The sequence below is a fragment of the Anopheles funestus genome, chromosome 3RL (assembly GCF_943734845.2).
Source record: "Anopheles funestus chromosome 3RL, idAnoFuneDA-416_04, whole genome shotgun sequence".
NCBI classification, from domain to species: Eukaryota; Metazoa; Arthropoda; class Insecta; order Diptera; family Culicidae; genus Anopheles; species Anopheles funestus.
Genome location: NC_064599.1, coordinates 23367961 through 23389200, shown reverse-complemented (window position 1 = coordinate 23389200; position 21240 = coordinate 23367961). Strand labels below are relative to the sequence as shown.

Below are 21240 nucleotides of genomic sequence, written 5' to 3'. Positions count from 1 at the left end.
CCCTCCTGCAACGACCGTCGGAGGTCAGTGAAGGTGTGGCATTATATTTTTCCCCTCCATATACCTTCGCAATGGGTTTGTGAATGTGGGCGCTTAATCGGACGATATGTTTCTGCAGATTGGGTTAGCTCTCCCCATCGCTAACCCTATAGCGATTGCTTTGCTTTTGAGGACGGCGAAATTAAACAGCTGAGAAAGATATTATCCGATCCGAGATTTACGAAGCGGAATAGATCAATGTGGTCGATTATTTGTGTGCGCGCCGCGGTATGGATGGAAGTGATGAAAGAGCGTTGTCGTTTGAAAAATATGGATTGATTCGGTAGCAGAAGTATCACAAATTTGAACTGGCTTCAAGTAATCTTGCCCTTTTAAGGCGGCTCGAAGTATACGCTCTAATCTAAGGGCAATTTGTCAAAGTTTGTCGTAGCGGGTTTATCGATTTTTTAAACCGTGTCTTGCGTTCTATTCGAGCCTTATGGAACATGTTTGGATTCTATAATTTATCAGATAAAAAAAATAATTTCATGTCATATTATTATTGGGAAAATTCTCATATTAAAAAATCATTTTTTGTAAAATAATTTCAACAGATTCTATATACTTATTCGTTTTTGATTGATTATCGAACGTTATTAAGAGTAACGAACTATATGATTGAATCAGTTCCCATTAATGCGTTGCTTGTACAAATTAAACTGTGTAGGCGTGTTCGACGCCATGGGGGCATTCTTGTGAAAGGAGGAAAACGGTACTCAAGGTCATCAGGCGTCTGTCTGTTTCAGCCCACGTCTAAGACATCGAAAAAGGTCCCCGTTCAACACACATTTGCAGCGCACTCGGAAGAGAGCGAGAGGCAGTTCCAAAAACCATCACGTCCTTCGACCTGCGAGTGTAACAGTGACTGAAATGCGCTTGACGCGAGGAACCCCTCCGCGCACCGTAGCAATAAATTGTTCGCCGTCGATATGATTGTGGCCTGTCGGTGAATTTGTTTACCTACCGACGGGGGACGCTTCGATCTTCCACTCCAGTAGGTGGCGTCTTGATCGCCGAAAGCACGTGGTTGTGAGAATTAATAGGTGAATGGGTTTATTAATCGATTTCCACCTTCACGCGCCAATCGAAAGATGTCGATGGTTGTGCCTGCCAACCGTGTACTCATTTTGTACGGGCAGGTGTTCGTGTTGGCGATTGGCAGTTAATTAATGAATTGTCCGCGTCTAATTCGGCAGCGGTGGAGCTTTTTTTCATACTCGTTCCGCATCCAATATTCGACAAGGAGGCGGTTTATGCGAGTTTGTGCAATAGTGCGTATCGATGTTGATGGAGCCTACGATTTAGTGACTTCTCTTTACCATAAGTTGTTGTCCTCCGTGCAGAAAAGATCGATTTTGTTTCATGACTTTGTTGTTTTTTGGACATAACATATGCGATTCTCACTACTTTAGAGCTTAATTGTGTTTTCTGGAGGTGTTTGATAAATTGAAACTTTATTTAGTATTGTGGAGGTGTTTGAAAAATGGAAACTTTATTCTTAAATAATCGATTGGAATGGATTGTATATGGAAACGCTTTAAAAGGATGTAGCTTTGTACATTGAACGGGATCTGCAAATATATCTTGAGTTTGTTTGAAAAGCATAACCTAACATCTGTGTATCTAAACTGATTTGTTCGATCGTGATGGTAACTCATAGCTGCATTGCGCACCATTGCACTATAACAAATGACCGTATCAAATGTGTAGGGCTCTCACCGTAATCGTTGCAATCCACCACACGTTGTGAGGGTGCAAGCAATTGTTATGCCGACTGTTAAAATCCGACCAGAGGAGATGTGTTTTGATGGAGTTGGACCCCATCGGCGGTGCTAAATAAAGTAGTACACTTTATTGAGCACTTCGGCCACATCTTGCCTCTGACCTGGTCGGCTCTGTAGAGTAGACTGGTGCGCTAGCTCTTCAAGTGAAGGAAACGAAAAAAATCAACCAGTATGTAACAAATAATTACAACCCTTGTAATGGGAGGCTTAATTTATCGCTGCAAACAACGGAAAGGTGTAACCGTGTTAGTAATACCTCCGGTTGCGGCCCTGCAGTTCACCTGTAATCACCCTATTATACATCCCCCAATGGATGTACGCCTTTTTTCTCGCCAAGTGGCACAGCCCCCGGGTAAACCAATCCGTTGACACATTGTCGGCGATAGTAGGTGCTGCATATATTTGTACTGCTGTACTGTTGTACCGATTGTATTGTCCGTCTAGGAAGTAACCAACAAAATAGATCCGTTGACGACATGCTTGTTTTCTCGTTTGGTGCTTACGTAACATGGATCTTTCCATGCTGCGTTCAAATGCATTATGCTGCATTTTCTTTCTGGGAAATTAAATTTCATCTCATGGAATGCAGGAATGATTGTACGGCAATAAGCTTTATCGTTTTTTCCTTTCAAAATGTGGAACAGCTTTGATTTATTCGCTTGTAGTGCATTACGAATTTGTGTTCTGAATTACAGGGTTTAAAAATTTATTTTTCACTGTCAAGAGAGTTTCTCATTTCATTTTAGGGTTATTTCAGCAACCAAGAAAATTAATTCTCCATAATTTTTTGAATGAAATTTCGGAATGAAAAATTCTATTAGTAGTTAACAATAGAACTACCAGACAAATCATTTTGAGTGGAACGCTTCATTTTCATCACATAATTTTTTGGGGTGCTAAAGAAGTTGAAACATAAATTTTACATGATCTAAAATAAACAATAAATTGTATATCAACTCTTTAAAATTGGTTAAAAATTAATCACGAACGAAAAGCGCTTATAACGCTTGGTAGTTTTGGTGTTCAAAATAAGTTGTAAATCCCTGTAAAAATGTCCAAAACTGTCAATAAGTTTCATGATATTGTTAAACGTATTTTGCAGGACGGTACCTAAACTACTGGGGGTGACCTAGTTGTTTTATTGCTGCCAATCGCAGGACAGTTTCTCGGTCATTAGGACAGGTCGTACGGTGCAGTGTATTGATTTTGGCAGCCCTTACTTTTAGCATTGCATGTCAAAACTGCATCAACCTTAAACGAGTGTGTTACGTGACGAAGCATCTAATAATGATGTTTCACTTTTGTTCGTTTGTCCCAGTTTCTTTTGTTTGTTTGTTTTCTACTTTTCATTTTAGATTTTTATATACTATTTTAAAGGTTATGTTATTACTGTTTAGTTTTATAATCACATTTTTATTGTATTTTTTATATTTAAAGTTTTTTATTTTATCATATTTGTATGTTATCAATTTTATATAAAACTTTCAAAAAGACAATTGCCAAAAAATGCTCATGTTTGCTATCGTTTCGTTTTTTGTTTTTTTGCGAGATCAATAACAAGTTGGATAAGAAACGATATTATGTAGGCAAAAGCGCACCTCCTTGAGCTATCTTTCAGCAGGAAATTTAAAAAAGGTGTGAACTGTTAAAACATAATCAATCACATCAAGTTGAACGAGTTTTGGCATGCACCGTGTCTCGTACAAAAAAAAATGTATCACGAGCGACAACAGCAAAAAAAAATCTCCCCATCAAGCAAAATCTGTTTAAGATATGGCAAAAACAGCTGACCATATTGCTGTCCATCATTCAATTTTGCGGGAATGTCACTGGGCTAACAGTGTCCAATAAAAAAGTCATAAATATTCACGTCGAACTCGCCCGTCGGCCGACTTGACGATGTTCGAAAAATGTTCGGTCGTTAAGCCGAACACCACTAATCGGATGACCATTTTGATTTCAATTTTGAGTGTTATAAAATTCGAATCAGTTCGATCTGTGGAGGTGTAGGAAACGTGTTTCCTATTGTGTACAGTAGCAAGATAATGTCAAGTGTTATCTAGCGTAGAAATCATATTTGAACGATTTGGAAACGAATGTTTCATGTTGACAGAATTAGTTACCACACGCTAAATGGTGATGATCAGTAACATAAAAATTCATTCTTTGTTGAATCGATTAATGTTAAAGTTATCTCGCTGTTAAAATGTGTTACACCATTAATGACCATTAAACAAGTAGCGAATCATTTGTAGTTGTTTGCATAAATATATTTCATATGATTATTCCATCAATTTGCAATGAAAACGAGAGCCAGCAAAAACAAAAAAATTGCGAATCAGCAATAAAAGGAAAAGGTTCCGGAAAAGAGTGCAACTGGCAAAATTTTTGTGCACCGATTTAATTTTGCTGGCAAATTTTTTTTTAAAGCGTCCCAAGCATGGCTCCATCATATCTGCGGGTTTCGACAAAGCGGATGCATCCGGCGAATACATTTCATTCAATTTTTAATGGGTTTTTAAGTTCTCAATTTGGCAATGGTAAATTAATTGCCTATCTTTTCCCTCTCTCGCGTTGCCGTTGCTTGTTTTGGGCGGTTGGAGAGTTTTGTTATTGTTTATGTTACGAGTGGTTTGGATGACTGTTTTGTTGGTTGCTTTTTTTTTTTGTTAGCTTCTTCTATTTTGCTTCCTCCAGTTTGTGCGAAAACATACTTTTTCGTTTCATCCCCTTTCTCGCTTGTTACAATTCATCCGCCCGAATAGAGCATGAACTTTTACCGCGTACAAATCACACAATCCTCCCACGCATGGGAGAAAAAGCACACAATTCGTTTTACGATGCAATAATGTATCCGTGTTTACTGATGACGCGCTGCTGCTGTTGCATTGTAACGTAACGATAATCGGAAAACGGTGCGGGGGTGAAAATCATGAATTAAAGTGTATGTGTTTGTGTGGGGGTGGATCTTTTTTTTTTGAACTATTTTGAATGAATCAGCGAAAGTTTTCCCTTCGGTTTCGTTTTGCTAGTTGCACCACCGAAAATCGTCTTTATTTTCAATTGTGCTTATTGTTATTGTCCACACTGAACTCACAATGTTTAAAACGGCTGCTACCAGTAGAAATGTAAATGAAAATAGTTTAAAATTCAACCATAATCGGCACCTTTTTGTCATGGTTTATATTTGTTGGCTTACGTAACATTTTAAATTAATAAAAACATTTTATTATTAATTATTCAGCACAACATTAGAAGAATGATGCGTTTGAAAAACAGATTAAAAAAAAGAAGTAAAAAACGCAAAGCTACGCAAAAAGCAAATGCGTAAACAATACCAGTTCCCCGTAAAGGTATAATCGTATCTATAAATATACTATCTTCAATTCTCAGCTTGTTGTTTTTTTAAGTTTTATTTTCCGTGCACAAATAATGGTTCAGTGTATGCCTGTTCCGTTCCCGTTCAGTTACACTGAAAAAGTTGTCTTCCTTGCGCGTTGGGTGATGTTCTTGACCGTTCCAAAAATGGCCATAGAGTGAAGCTTATTTCGCGTTTTTATTTGTTTCATTTATCTTTTTCGCACGTCCGATGACATGGCGCGTGCTATTCCCCTGTGTATGCTTTTGCACAGGTGACTTGTTTGATGGGTCTCAAACCAGTTTGAGATGTAGGCTTGAGATGGGTTCTTGTTTGATATTACTAAACATCGTAGTTATGTTGCGCTTTTTACTTCGAAAATTTTCTATTTTTGCTTAAAATGTGTGTGTGTTTTTTTAGTAAAACCTTATCTTTTGCCATGGTAACATCACAGTGCATTAGAAGATTCTAAACACCAATTCGTATTTGTTTTACAACATGATTAAAAAAAACCGTTTTGTGATTTTTGTAAAAAAAAGCTGCTTAATATCCTCACACATAACAAATATGTTATTTTAAAAGTATGCATATCTAAGACTACGTCAAAAATTTTACGCCAAAAATAAAGTTTGACAGCTTTGTGAGTTTATAATTTCAAGCAAATAATTTTAATTTATTTGATAATACTTTTTAATTACAAACAATGAATTGTTCAACCATCTATGTTAATTTTCTCCATAAGCAAAATCGCCTAAAAACGGAATACATTTCGAGCAACTACGGAATAATCTATAACTGTCAATTTGAAACGAAATTACACCGGGAATGGAAATATGCGAATTTTTAGGCCGCTATAATAAAGCATATGGGATAAAATTTTCAGGTCTCACAGGGGAATTGTTTTTTCAGATCTCACAGGGCTAACCGATTTCCAAAACATTATTTGAAGAATAATATTTTCAAAGTTTGAACATCAACGAGTTTACTTTTTGAGCAGTAACTTTGAAATTTTTCGGTAAATTAAGTTAAAATTGTTATTAAATATTCCTGAAATAATAATATCCAAGAAAATGCTTTTTAACGACCTTACAGGTCACGCCGGCCATTTCTGGCTTACTAGACTTAAAAACTGCTGACTGTATTAAACCCATAATTATACTAAAAATATGGCAGATAATTTTTTTTGTTAAAATAGCTTTTAAGAATATTTCGTCTATCTAAAACCAATGTTCGTGTACGAGGTAGGACCTACCTAATTAAAAACATAATGTGAAAAATTAAAAATTTGTTTTTCACAAACCATGACTAATAATTCAAAACTTAAACTTGAAACTTGGTTTAGAATTGCAATTAATGTAATAAACCAATTCGCAAAGGAAATCGGTAAAGATAATTGCCCTACAATTATGCCTCATTCGTCGTTTCTACGTAGCGTTTATGAGTTTGTCTACCAATTGAGCAGTCGTATATCGTAGACACGTATGATAATGTGTTTAAATTATCGAAAACACCGATTAATCGTGCTTTTGGTGTATGTGCGACAATGTACAATGTACATGTGTATATTCGTTCAATGAAATAAATACAATGAATGCAAGGGACTTAGTGCTTTTCTTGTCATCAGAAGAATTTAGGGTGAATGAAACAAATGGAATTTGTTAAATAAGCAAATTGTGTGCAAACAGTATCAAAAAAGCTAGCAACCAAAAGAACCAAAAATGCGCTGTTAGTTGTTTTTGCAATTAATATGCAAATGTTGCGTCCTCAGATAAATGGGCCTTCGTATATAACAAAGTCAAGGGTACAGAATTGGAATTTAGAAAGAAAGACTTCGCCGCATTTACTTAACATGTGTAGCGAGTAGTTTTAATGGCTATTTCTTCAACCGGAACACAGTTCGATTGCATTTGAATAAATATCAGCAAAAAAAATGATGTAGGTTTGGTGACTGCTTGTTCATTTTTCGTTATAGGACGGAAACTGAGGTAGCTAAGCTTTTACAGGTGATGATGAACAGCGTTGCTCCATAGGACGTTTGAGCGTAAATTATCAATCATCCAGCACAGGGAGTGATTTATATTTTCCCTCATTAAAGTAGGAAATCCGCCGTGCCCTGATTGCGTATGCTGATTCCGATGGAAAGACATAGGCAGGGTTGCGCTCACTCGGGATGATGATGATTGGCGAGAGAGCGCAAAAAAAAGGTCCACGTTTTAAAATAGTTGAATTGCACGCGCAAAGTATGGCCTTTCTTCCTTTTGCTTTTGCTGATCCAATTGCACAATCTGCAAGGAGTAGGGCTCTAAACTGAAGCTGAGTGTTGTTGGGTGGTTGGGCGCATACTACCATCGTCGGTACGTTTGTTGTCTTGTTTGGTGCGGCCAAAATCGCGGCAGCTATTCGGGCGCGTATGTTTCTCTCCGCCCGACTGTAATGGACTTGTTGATGATAGCGGTATTCGCCTTTTTCCATCCCGAAGCAATAACCCGCCCCACGGCACAAGCGCTAATTAGAGTTGTAAATATTTATCATCATAATTTTCCTATAACTCAGTTGTGAACGGCGCTAAGGTGCTCCGTTGCACGGGCTGTTTTCCTGGTCAATTGCTTGAAGTTGTCTGGCGGCTGGTGCTGGGTTGTGTTTCAGGGTACGCGCCCGGTGTGTGCACCTAGGGATCGAAGAGTGTAGCCAAGGTGACGAGTGTGGATTTAATTATGATTAATTTGTGTGCGTTAAAAAGCAATGCAACGAAGAGCCCTGCATAAGGATAGCTAGCGACGGTTTTTCTTTCCACGAGGAAAGTGTGAAAAAATAATTTATGCTTTAGCACATCTCATCTCAGTCAGTCGTTTGAAGTGTAAAGGTAAATTGTGAAGTTAATGTTTTCATCAAATGTCATCGCGCAATAGTGCGCAAATGCATCAAACTTAAGTATATGGGGATGTAAGGTAACTGAGTCACTCAGAAACTAGTCTATAAAAAAAAATTTAGTAATAAATTATAGGAATCTATTCTACTAATTATATTTTTTATATATCTGCTTCATATTTCATTTTTTATTTTCCAGCAAAATAAAAAAAAAGATTAATGCATGTTAAATCATATAAACCATATTCTAATGAGCGGCAATAACAGCTGCAAGGCCACATTAGTCAGCTGGCTGGCCTTTCATTTTTTTTTGGAGAGAAGCCTAATTGGAAAAGAATCGGTTTATAAAGCCATTAGATTCATGCACCGAACGCGTGGGGCCTCCTGACCCGTGGCTTTACAGTAAATTGCTGGCACGCGATTAACGGCGCTGTTTATCGTCGACAGTCGATACCCGATGCAGAAGAAGATAGCTGCTGCTGACCGCTTTGGGACTACGAATGAGTGGATGAAGCGATAGGCCAAAGCATAAGCCACCACCACACAGCGGACCGTGCTCCATTGGTGAAGGCTTGCAAAGCACAACAACGATAGAAATCATATGTGGGCGCATTTAGCCATTGCGGCGACGTTAAAAGAAGCCATAAGTTGAATAGATTGATCTCGAGATCTGTGGTGGTCTTCAGATCGGCAGCGGGATGCAACATGACTTCGACTGGAGTGAAGTTCTCCGTCGTTCGATCGTGCACCCGTGGACTCCCACAGCATTCGGGAAAGACGAAGAATCTGGTCGACCTTCGTCAAGTACAACCTGGTTCTGCCATCTTGGTCAGTGGAGCAAAAACACGGAGCGCATCGAGTTACCATTATTGGTGGGTAATTTACTCTTTGAAAAATTATCGTTTCGACCCCTGCAGGTCGACGTCTGTTTGCCATCTCGTACTCGGTTTGGTGTGGCTTTCGTGTGCTACCTACATGTTTAGCCTTCGGTCGGAGGGAAAAAGTTGAACACTGGGCTTCTTCACGACACGCGAAGTCCATAAACAACTCGTCGGTTAATTGATATAGGGTGATTTTGTGGCATTGACATTGGGAAGATGGGAGAGACGGACAGTGGAGCAGTCTTGACCGAACCGAGGTGGAGAAAAAAAACTAAAGATCAAGCAGGGATAAGAAGATTGAATGGAGCAGTGTGAAAAGATAAGCGAGATCCAGAAAGAGATAGCTTCAACCTTTCACCCAAGATTGGCGTGAGGTGGGATGATGGGATCTGGACTTGTTCCAGATTAGCAAAGGAATCGTGATCGTGATCTCTGGTAGCGCGTGTGGGCATCAGGAACGCCTGCAGGTGAACGGTGGGAGCGTTTTTACATATTTCCGAGAGCCGCACGTTATAATAAACACCATTTCAATTCGCGTAAGGTATTGATCTGTTCGAATCGTAAGTTACATCGAAGTCCTTTTCGTCAGTAGGTCAGTAGTGTCATGGAACTGACTGAGGAACAATATTTGCGTTTATTTGTATATTGAGCTCTTGGTGCAGTTCAGTTAATTGTTTGACTTGCGTGGTGGTTAATATTTCTTTTATAGTATTTTTAGTACACGCTTTGCTTAGTGCTACGATTATAGCAAAATTGCCATAAAATAGTTAAATACTAATTTTTGTATGTGTTTTCTTTGGTGCTTTACCAAAGTGTGTGATTTTCCGAACAGAATACATAACTGTGTAACTTTGAGACCTATTACCTATTTCTATAACCTATTTCTACTGATTTGAGTGAGTGCCTTCACGCTTCGTATCGTCATTGATCGTGTGAGAAAGATGTCATGGTGGTTGATGGTATACGTAAGGTGTGCAATGTTCTGCTTTAAAATTAAGTGAGTTTTACGAAGTGTGTGTTCCGCAGTAACTTATGATTAGCTCATAACTGTACTTTTTAGTCATTCTTGAAGGTTGTTGTGGAGAAATTAGGTACTGTTGTATTTTTTTTTTAAGATTATGTCATTTTGATTCCGTTAAGTGTACTTAATTTCATCGACAAATAAAGTAACATTTTGAGAGGGTTTTCTAGGGATGATATGGAGTTTTAAGAACTAGTGATATGTGTAGACTAATTTTTATTATTATGTTTTACTATTTTGTAGATAAAAAAAATAAATAAATCAATTTCGTGTAATGTAACGTGAAATTGCTGCTTTTATTGTACGCTGTTGTCATAGCTGGACTTTTCGTGTTCCCGTTTACTGCTTAATGCATGTACACAAGTCATCTTCGTGTAACGATTATTCGCCCTAAAAAAAATGTTTCTGCTTTATGATCCATCCATCGAAGAAAACATTCTTCACCACATCACCGAAACGTCTTTTATGGCTGGTCAAGTTATTTCTCTCTTTCTCACACACTCACTTCTTCATTGCTGGAATGTTATAAAACTTCTCTCTGACCATCAACCCTGGTCGTGGTCAACTGAGCTGCGACGATGAACGCCATGCGGGACTCGGGAAGACGTACATATTTCCTTTCCCGAGAATTTTCGGGTAGGGATAGTTTGGGGTTATTTTTGCCATCAACCAACCGAGCAATCTGTGGTTTTGCTAGTGAAGGAATGCTAGTTCTATCCGAGCCTCTCGAGCGATCTGACGATCTTACGCGTCTTTTGTGGGAAAATAACAGTGCGTTTTAGATGGTGATGATCGATATTAAAAAGTACAAGAACCAAGATTTGACACTGCGGATAAATGTGTCTTGTCCTACTTACATCACATAAGTTGAACAAAGTATCGACTCTTTCAAATTTTGAAAATTGAAAATGAAGTGATAGTATCATCTTTATCTGTTTCCCTAGTGTGCATGAACATGAAGACATTGAGTGCGAGTTAAAGAAAATTAATTATTGTGTAAATGGTTTCAAACTTGTGAAATTGTAAAATATGGCTTTAACGAGTTCTTCAATGGAAAAGATACTTCGCTTTCGTATCAAGGTTAGTATTCTATCTAACATTTTCTCACAGCTCTTCCCATCCCATTCCGTATTGTTACTCTAGAACCCAAACAAATGTTCTAAATCACCTGCATTAATTATAGCGTGAGAGTAGATGGGAGAACCGAAAATCTGTTTTCCACAACTTCCCTACCAAAAAGTGTGATCATATTCAGGAAAAAAATCCCTGCACTCGTCCAAAACCTACCGGCGATCGAGTTCGCACGCTTTTTGGTTGGTGACCTCGACTGTTATGGTATTTATGTACACGAAACTCTGGTCCCTTTTGCGTGGCTTGTGCACATGCGCGTGTACAAGCCGCCCAAAGAAGTTTGCCCTAAGGTGTTCTACTTCCTTGGTGTATGGCGCCAATGCGTGTGAGGTGATGTGTCTGTCTGCCAACATCATGCCGGGTGCGTATTTGTGTGTTTCTGTTTTGGGGCGTGTGATGTATGTCTCGATGCCCTTCCATACTCACCGCTTCATTCATTCATTTGTGAGATTTTCCGCATAGTTTCGATCATGTGCCACGAAAGTTCCATTGGGGGTCCCGCGTATGGTTGGTGTTACCACTGCGCCAGTTCTCACCGCAGTTCGTTGTCTGCGAACATTAATTAAACTAGATGAGTTGATCATCCTCAACCAGCGATCGTGTGGCGCGCGCTGTGTGGCTCCGGTGAGCTGGAAGTGAAAATTTATTCACCATTGTGTGTTAGGTGCGATTGGGAAGACATTCTTGAACCTTGATTTATTCAAAGTCGTCTTGAGCACTCGCTCTCCCGATGCAGGGTGCAGGATGACAGGGTGTTCCAAGTCGCTGTAAGCCGATTTGTAGGGATTTGTTCGATTCGACGGTCTGGTCTGGGTGGTGTTTCCTGACTGTTTTGGCCTGAAAAGGCGAAACAATTGTCGGAGACCGGGCAGGAAAAAAAATCGGCATCGAGGTCAGCAATGTATTGCTTTCCTCCGGTATGTATTACCTTTCATAGAGTCGCGAGAGCTCGCAAGGAAAGGTGGTTCATAATTGAGGAGAAATTTTGCCAGCACCGAAAACGTGCCGCACAAATACTACCCCCCGATCACGAGCTTATTCAACGTATTTTAATCTGCTCAACACATGCGGATGGGTTGGTGCGTATTGTGTTGTGCAATCGTTGGCGGATGATGATTAGGGTTTTAGGAGCAGCTTGCAAACGAGATAGATTTCCAACCACTTCCAATTAGATCGATTGAGCTGCGGTGTTTTTGGTGGTGAGAGGAGGAAGGATAAGAAAATTTGACCGAAGTTATTTTATTCAGCATGCACCACCACAACCTCGTTTTAATGCTGATCTGTTAATTATCTTTTGCGCGAGAACCTGATATAATTATCGGCCGATTATCTTAAGTTCGCTTTATATATCGATCGATGGTTTTCACCAGAGTGTGGGTCGTCTAACGACCTTTGTGAGTTCGCAGAGCCGCCCCCCCATACTTGGCATGATGTGTTTGCTACTTTATAGCTGCCGGTTAGTGACGATTATCGCTGCCGCATCGTATTTCTTTCGTTGTGCAGCATATTCGCATAAAGTGTATACTGGGTGGACGAGTTGAGATATGGTTGAAAAGCTTAAATTTGGGTTTGCAAAAAAAAGCTGCAGAGTACCGTTTTGCGGGATGGTAAACAATAAAAGAAGTAGAGAAAGATCTTTCCGTGCCCGCTAGTATGAACAAAAGGTAGAAAAGTGCCTAATTGTAATGTACAAATAATCCACAGCAGAGCGTGACGGGTGATCTAAAGCTTCCAGCAATATATGTGTGCCATCGGCTTCCAAGATATTAAAGAAGGTGTGGTACGCTTCTAATGCTCTGCATAACATATCAGGTGTTTCCAATGGTGTGTAGACCCTTTAACATAACAGAGAACGAGTCATCTACAGCTCTTCTGGGTACAATTATTTTTGAGCAGATTTTGTTGAATGGCTAGAATACTCCCAATAGCTGTGAACTCACCTCTATTCGTGACCGTGATTATTTGGATCGTCGTGTGTGCCGTCGAAAAATCATGGCATAGGTGTAACTGGCTAGTTGCCATTTGAACAGCAAACAGCAGCACGCAGGTTCTCCCTCATATGCTTCTAACTACCTCTAAAACGGGCTGCGTGTCAAGCTGAATTGCCACAAACAGACCATAACCAAGGGTTTTGGAGGGAGGAGGTTCATAGCTGTTCCGGACCGGGTAACATCCCGGTTTTGTGCGGATGGTTGAAAAGTGCCAAGTTCTCTTATAGTTTTGCACGTGCCGCTTTGTCTCTCTGTCTAGCGCCTTCTTCTAGACTAGGGCTAGAGTCTTGTTTGTCGCCGCACTTGGAAGCTTCGAAGTCTGTTCGTTTCGTGCGATAGCTTCAAGTTCAACGACACTTTCGAATGTGCTGGTTGGCTTTTTTCCGCCGTTCTTTTTCACCACTCACGCAAATTCTTGCTTATTGCTGCCCTCGAGGGAAACTAGACCAAGCATGAAAATGTGCAGAGTTGGAGGAAGCAACAAAAGAAAAAAAACTTACAAGAGAGGAGTTTTGTTTTCTTCTTCTACATGATAATAATCGCAATTTTCGTAATTGTTTCGAAGAAGTTACGGTATTTTTTGGATTGCTTTTCATGGAGTTTTAATGTCTAATGTATGAAGTCTAGGATAACTTTTACTTGACCTACGGACGATTGTATTCTTAAGAAACATTAAATTTTTTACATTACATTAAATATTCTTGTTTAATACCCTCGCTTATGATCTCGATTCTACGATCATACGACAAAGAAGATGTTACTCAGGTTTACACTTCGTGGTTTTAAAATGTCGTCCCTTGCAATCTGCGATTTGGATGGGTCAGGGATCGCCAAAGAATTTAGGTTAACTTTTGCTTTACCGTTCCCGAATTTCCACTCCCCGGGCGCCCCCGTGTTGTAGAGATGGAATAACCGCAAAGTAAGCGCGCATATGTTCTTCATCATCTCAAGAACATCATCTCATCCGGTTCCGTGCCAATCCCAGTCGTTCTTCGATCCCGTCCCATCGAGTTTCTGTGGTTTACCTCTGCGGCAGGAATTTACCACCCATCCCATCGCAATGCAGACTAATGAAAATGACACAAATTAGGGATGATCGTTTGTCACTATTAATAAACGGTGCAGTATTTCCTGCTGAGCTTCATCTTATAGGCGCTGTGGTTAAGGTGATGCCGGTATCGTAAGTAAACCGGCTGTAAACCACAGCCGCCGACCGAGAGCGCGTAATTTTTGGGTCGAAAAACACCTTCGCTTTCATAATTTTGTGTTCTTGTTTGTTCTTGTTTTTACATTAACAGTTTAGAATATTTGAACGTTGTTCAAGTTATTTGATTTGTAGGGTTAACTTTGATACGATACGTTTCTAATTTTATTTTTTCTTGAGTTATCGCCCTGTACTTAGGGTGAAGTTGTCTTGTCTGGGTTGCGCCACGTACAAGATCCAGCGGTTTATGCAATCGAATCTAGGTTATGATATTGCTCGTGACCCATATAAGATGTTATTTTATTTAATGGAAACCACTTTACGCCTCCTGATACGTTCCACACTGGTTCGGTAGATAAATCCGTTTTGAAAAAAAAAGTGTAGCAAGATGTCATTCGTAGGTGGTGTTTATTAATTGATATCCATTTCTCAGAGGCAGTTGGCGCCTTTTGCGATAGTAAGTAAAGATTTGTTAATATCTTACGCCATGATGTTTTAAGTCCTCTTCTGTATGAATTGCAAAATGTTCTCTATTTCGATTTCGGTGATGAATGTGATTCATCAATTAGACAACAATAACATTGATGTTGTTTTTTGAACAAAAAATATGTATGTACAATTTCAAAACAGTATTTATGGGTTAGATACGTTCAGAAGTATATTTTGAAAAGGTATATTTTTTATATCTGACCTAGGACAGGAAATCTGGCTTGGTACCAAACTTTAACAATTGGATTAATTTCACGTTCATCAACGTTTAACTGTCGTTTTTGGAGTGAAGGTTAATGCGTCCGTTAATTACCCAAGCCTCCAATGCCAAAGTCAGATAGATATTCGCTTTTCTCCATTGTCAATTCAATCAATTGAAGGCTGGATCCATTTCCATAATACTTCACGGCGGGTGGTGAATCGGGCTGCTCCTTCTCTCCGTTTACAGGGTGCTGAAGATGTGCGCACTATTGCTACGCAACACAACCATGCGTCAGCATTGAAAGATGTTTAGAAGGAGAGAAGGGAGGTGCCTCCTCGCCCGACTGGTCGAAAGGTTTTCAATCACCTTGCAGTAGTGAGACAGAAGTAGAAGGAGACAGAGTTGGCTACTAACTAACTAGTCTAGTAGCCTAACGACCACTGCTGCCCATGGCCAAGGAAAAGCGTCACATCCAAACGAAATCTAGACTCGTGTTCGTGAACCGGCTTGGCATGCCATCAGGATGACGAGAAGCGCACACGTTTCTTCGTCCGGCAACGGGCAAGTACCAGCGCCTTTTGTTTGGGCGTGTATGCGAAGCTAACGGAGCGACTTTACCGAGAGACCTACTAAACCGGTGAAGCAGAAACTGACCTCCTCATCGAAGGTGTAGTGTGTGATACCTTTGGCAATGGCCGTTGTCTCAGCTGGATGATTCGTATAGCCAAACCCACTCGCGGGTTTTCTTTAGTGGACGAATCTCCTTCAATGACCGTACACAGTGCGTCATGTGTAGCACACGATGGTGGCGAAGAGCCTGACGAGCCGAACAGTACATTTGGGATGACTCAACAGCAATGCTGAGTAGGATGTATTCGTGCATCTGAAACATTTAAAATTAATATATCGTTGTGATGACTTTACCTGATAAGAGTGCCGGATGAATATTGTCTTTCTGACATGTGAAGTGATAAGTTGACACTAAAATGTAATAAAAGTACAGAAAATATTTCAACCCAGCAAAGGTTGTTCCAAAACCATTATAAATACATTTGATAAATGGTAGTTTTAAATATCTTGGGAGTTTGGGAAGTTTGGGAGTTTGGGATCTTGGGAGGATTTAATTCAGACATTGGATATGAACAATTTTTTTTTAAATTTATCAGTAAATGCAACCTCCTCTGAAAAGGTAATTTACGAATAAAAGCATGAGAATTCATTTATAGTGCTTTTGCAATGCCATTAACGAAATACAACACTTCGACCATAACCATTTGAAAGTCTCGTCTACGTTGATGTTGAGCAGCAGTTGCACTTGCATGTAAGAGATATGCCACTTTCTTTCACAACAATGATGTCCTCGTTGTTGATCAACGACATCTGTCCTATATTCATAGTTGTTGCCGTATGTTGTGTATTACTCAACAAGTTGTAGTATCCTATGCTTCATCTTTATGTCATCGTCTGTGGTTATGAGGAGGAAACCTTGCGTCTCATATTATCGCCACTGTCCTAGACACTGGCATTCTTCAAGTATCTTAGTGTGTCTTAAGAATAGATCGGAGATCATATTAGATCACTATTATAGTACCACTGTTATCACATGGGTTTATTCTTTTGGTCATGGATCTAATTTCTAGCGCTTTATCCTTACACATATGTTGGTTCGTGACCGTTCATGCGCGAATAGTGGTCGCCCTATTTTTGGTGCGCCGACTGCATCGTTGCGTCTTTTTTTTTTCGTCGACAGCACAACTGCTGGTATAGTGGAAAACTATCTTCAGTAGAGGCGGAGAAGATCAGTTTCGATGGTGTTGCCATAGGATCATCGTCGTTTTATCACGTCTGTTCTGTTCTCTTTTTTGGGAATAGCATTAGTGTGTGGAGCATTTGTGTGACGATGATAGCACTTCTTCGCCAGGTTTAACATATTACATTTGAGGGCCAAATGGTCTCGCTACCGACTCGTTGTCAACATGGTCGTTCTGCATTTTCATCGATGGACATAAATTGCCCTTACCCTTTACAGTAAGGAATGAAATTAATGCTGAATGGTACGGCATCGAACGTGTTAATGTCGGTGAGGCGGTTTCATAAGTGCATTTTTAAGGTGTTAAACGTGTATTTTATGAGGACCGTCTGCTTTGGGGCTTTGTATTTCTGTCCTGGGGTCTATCCTCTGAAAACCGAGATCTTTTGTTTAGATCTTTAAGGTGTAAAATGTGTTTACACTGCGCAAAATTAAATTTTAATGTTTATATATTAATGTAAGCATTCTTCAGCTGTTTCGTATTGGTGGTAAAACATATGAGGTGTTGTGTTGGAATGTAATGCAATTATCGTTACTGCAAGAGCCCCAAGCTTAAGCTTAAGGTAAAACGGTGGAATGGCGTACAAAATATGTATTTTTGCAATGCAATGGAACTGCGTTACGGTCGGCATCCACACACTTTGGCGAGACTGTCGATTGGTGGAGATCGGTTGGGTGTTTCTTGTAGACTCACAGCACGCCATTTTGTTGCTGTGAATGGTGCTCTCAAAACATTCGATGACCTTTTGCAGAAAATGGAAAAATATTATGTATGTAGCATTAAATTTTAAATTTAAGCAAAATAAATAAAACTTATTTCTTGTTTTTGGCGAATGTTTCGTTTGAATATGAAATTATTGAAATATTTTCGTCGGTTGATTCTTCTTGTACCGGTTTTAGCTTTGGCTCTATTATTTTTTTTTGTAATTTAATATCGTACAAATAATCAAACCGGTTAAAAGCAGTCACCTCCATTGAAGATTGATGTTGTTTGAACCTCTGATTTGGCCGGATCCAGGAAGATTCGAACGCATTTCTAATTACGGAATAACGTATGCTTCCGCATCTGTATCCAAACGAGCACAGAATAACAAACCATTTTCGCCAATATTGAGCAGCGATCGTGCAAATTAGTGCGTGGCAAAAACCTCTAGCCGTGCCTTTCCGTCCCCTTTTCTTTTTGTCAGCAACAGCTTTTGGGGCCATTGCATTGACGCGGCCTCGTGAACCGCGAAACGGGGCAAGCGCGAACCTTTCGCGCGAAGAAAGAAGGTGCGAGATGACCGACGGTGGTGAAAAATTTATTGCCAAACCAAGCTGTACTATATCACTTTCGTGCACAGGGAGATCGCCGCTGCCATATCCTGCCCTGCCCGACAAGAGAAACCATCTTCCGGTATAGGCACACGGCTAAAGGGCTGAGGTACAGTTTTTTTTGTTCGTTCATGCGTTTGAAAGACTGTGAATTTTTGAAGTGTATTTGGGTTGGTTGATCGCCAATATTTATGTTACGGTCTCTATCGTTCGCTCAGTAGTTTAAGGTTACAGTGGAAAATAGCATCAACCAAAAGTGATGATTCTGATTTTTTTTACTACAACAAAATGTTCAGGTATTGATGTTTTTAAGAATTCATCAAAGTAGGAAAACAGGTGAATATCTCAAAGACACACCCTGTAGTAACTGTCTTGAGGAAAATTTTTTAAATGCCTGTTTTGTTTAGAATGTTGTAGGCGATGGAATATTTAGACAGTGTTATTTATAGCGTTTTTCTTATATTCGTGATTAGTGAGACTTCTAGTAAAGTATGTACAATCAAGAAAAATAAATTAATTCATTATAACTTCTATTTCCATTTTGAGCAAACAACACTGTGAGGAAAGAATTAGTCTACAATTTTATTTATTTAGTTGTCATTCAGTATTCCTAGTACGATTAGAAACGTATCTCATGCTCTATCATATGATGAAAAATTTCCAATAATGGAGAGGTGTTAGATAACTTCACATTATGATATACAATAAAAAAAATCGTTCACTTGCGTCTCGCGCATTGCCCCTAAATGTGTCTGTACAATGCTCGTCACATTTTTCCGTTCGCTTCAAAATAGATAAATGTTAAATCCATTATCATATTACAAAAAAGAACCAATCATTTAGGCATTTAGAGATGACTTTGATGATAAGTGAATTGATGTTTGAACTATCTTGAATGGAATTCCATCCATATCTAAAGTTATGCTTTTTTCCTGTTAACATCATTTCCCATTGCTTCACCACATTTCTCCATTTCATCGGGAATGATCGTATTAGTATCGGCGTTGATCACAATAATCGAACTTCGTGACAATTCACACCATCCCCAGAAGGGAGGTTACGTGTGTTGCGTTGGTGCCGCAGGGTATGTCAGAAAATCAATTCTACGTTGAGAAATGTCACAAAACCTACCCCTTAATTTGCTGCGGACGTTTTCCAGCGGGTGAATTGAAGGTGGAGCAAATAGATAGATACTGGACAGATTGCTAGGTTGTCTTAGCGAGATGTGTATTACTGTGTGTTTATCCGTGGTATGACCATTTGCCTTCACGGAAATGAAATGATATGTGAAAGTCACGTGAAAACCGACACACGAAAGTCCGCTGTCTGGGCGTCGACGCACACACACGCTGACAAGAACGGTTCATTGTTTCAGACCGAATCGAAGGTCAGCGCGAAATTACATGCTTCGAAAGGTGTTTCCCCGTCACATTGGGACACGATCTGTCGTTCGGTTTGTCTGGTGGAATTATTTCTTTTTTAGAACCTCAAAAACGGGCCCCGACTGAAGGCAGACGAGACATTGGAGAAGAAGGGCGCATAAAATTCCTGTGGTAAATAATTGAAATAATTTCAAGTTTATGGTGCGTGGACAAATCCAACGAACCACACGTATCTCAGCCGTCTGGGAAGGAATGAGAAATGTGCATTGCTCTTGTGCCGCCTCTGCTTCACGATGGTTTGTTCATTTTATCCGTGGGAGAAAGGTCGCGAAAGAATGGCCAAACTAAAATTTCTTCCTTTATCTTGTTCCTTCGGATTCCTTTCTTCTTTTTTCATGCGTCACGGTACATTGCAATTGTGCAATGTTTCTTCAACAAATTGGGTCGTGCTGGTTGTGGATTATTTTTTCTTAAATATAGCACATTTATGGGCAATTAGATGAATGGTTTCATTTTATTTATGCTTCATTTTGCATTTATTTTGGATCACAGAGGATACTTAAAAAAAGCACCGCTAATAAACTCCATTCCCTCTCTGTATACCTTCTTCTAGTAGGACGACATCTGACAACAGGGTGACAAATTACTTAATCGTTTGGAATGATAGCATTCTTCAAGTAGAAGGAAGCAAAAGCAAACGAAACGGAAGAATTGCGTTGCAATAAGAGAGCCAAAACGGGAAGGTTATGCAACGACGGCGATGATGAACTTCAAGAATGGAATGTTCGCGTGCAGTTGCAGAAGACGAGCTAATTAATTTTTCGCTGATTTAAGTGAAGGAAATTTTAAAATAAATCTCGAGACAAGGAGTTCCGCATAACAGCACAAGGGGTTTATAAAGGATGGGCAGAGTACGGTTCGTAGCGTTGCTGCTTTTAGCGGAAATATTATAATTTGTTGTAATTAATCACTATCGATCAATGCACTTTTGCTTGCAGTCTTATAAGTGAGAGTTTGACACTTGCTCTTCACCACAGACGCGTGATGGACAGCAGTCTGGGTCTGTTGGATGTGTTCAGTCACCAGATGTGGACGTTCAATTTTTCCCTTCTTTGTGAAGATTTGAACGCTAAAATGATCTTTTAATATGTGTAGTTTCATATTTTACATAAAAAATTGGTACATTAGCACAAAACTATTTTTGCAATTACTACTTTTTTATTCACAACTTTTGAAACAGTTTTATTTAACTTCATTCCATTACCAATTTGTTTTCAATTTAAACGAAAGACTGACCTTTTCAAAATGCACACTTTAACCTCTAGTTACGGATCATGGAACGTTTGTCATTTGTCCGATTTGTTGCACCTTCGACCAAGTGACAAATCAAATTGGTCCCAAACCTCACAGCTTCTTCACCCGCTGCCTCTCGACACGCCAGTTTGATCTTACACAGTACGTGCGCGCTGATTTAGAGGATAGCATCAACTTCAATCGTACGGTGCTGCGTGTTGCGCTCATTAAATGCAAATTTGTTGCAGTCGTATCCGTTGGCAAGCGTGACCGACGCCAAAGTCTACCCATTTGCTCGACCACCAAATGGCACTTGTGCACTATACGCTGTCCATTGAAATTTGTGCGGATTTTTCGGTGCTTCATTGCAAGTACAAACGTACAAACTCTCTCACGCAAGACCTAACCGTTGCAGGCAGAACAAATGAGTGGTTTTATGTGCTTTTTGCTGTTGTTGTTCTCTATCATATAGA

At 39.6% G+C, this 21240-nt stretch overlaps 1 protein-coding gene across 1 annotated transcript in view; it reads left to right on the top strand.

Annotated features, from left to right (window-relative positions):
- Nucleotides 1–21240, top strand: part of LOC125771947 (uncharacterized) — a 94697-nt gene that overhangs the window by 61399 nt on the left and 12058 nt on the right. The window lies entirely within an intron of this gene.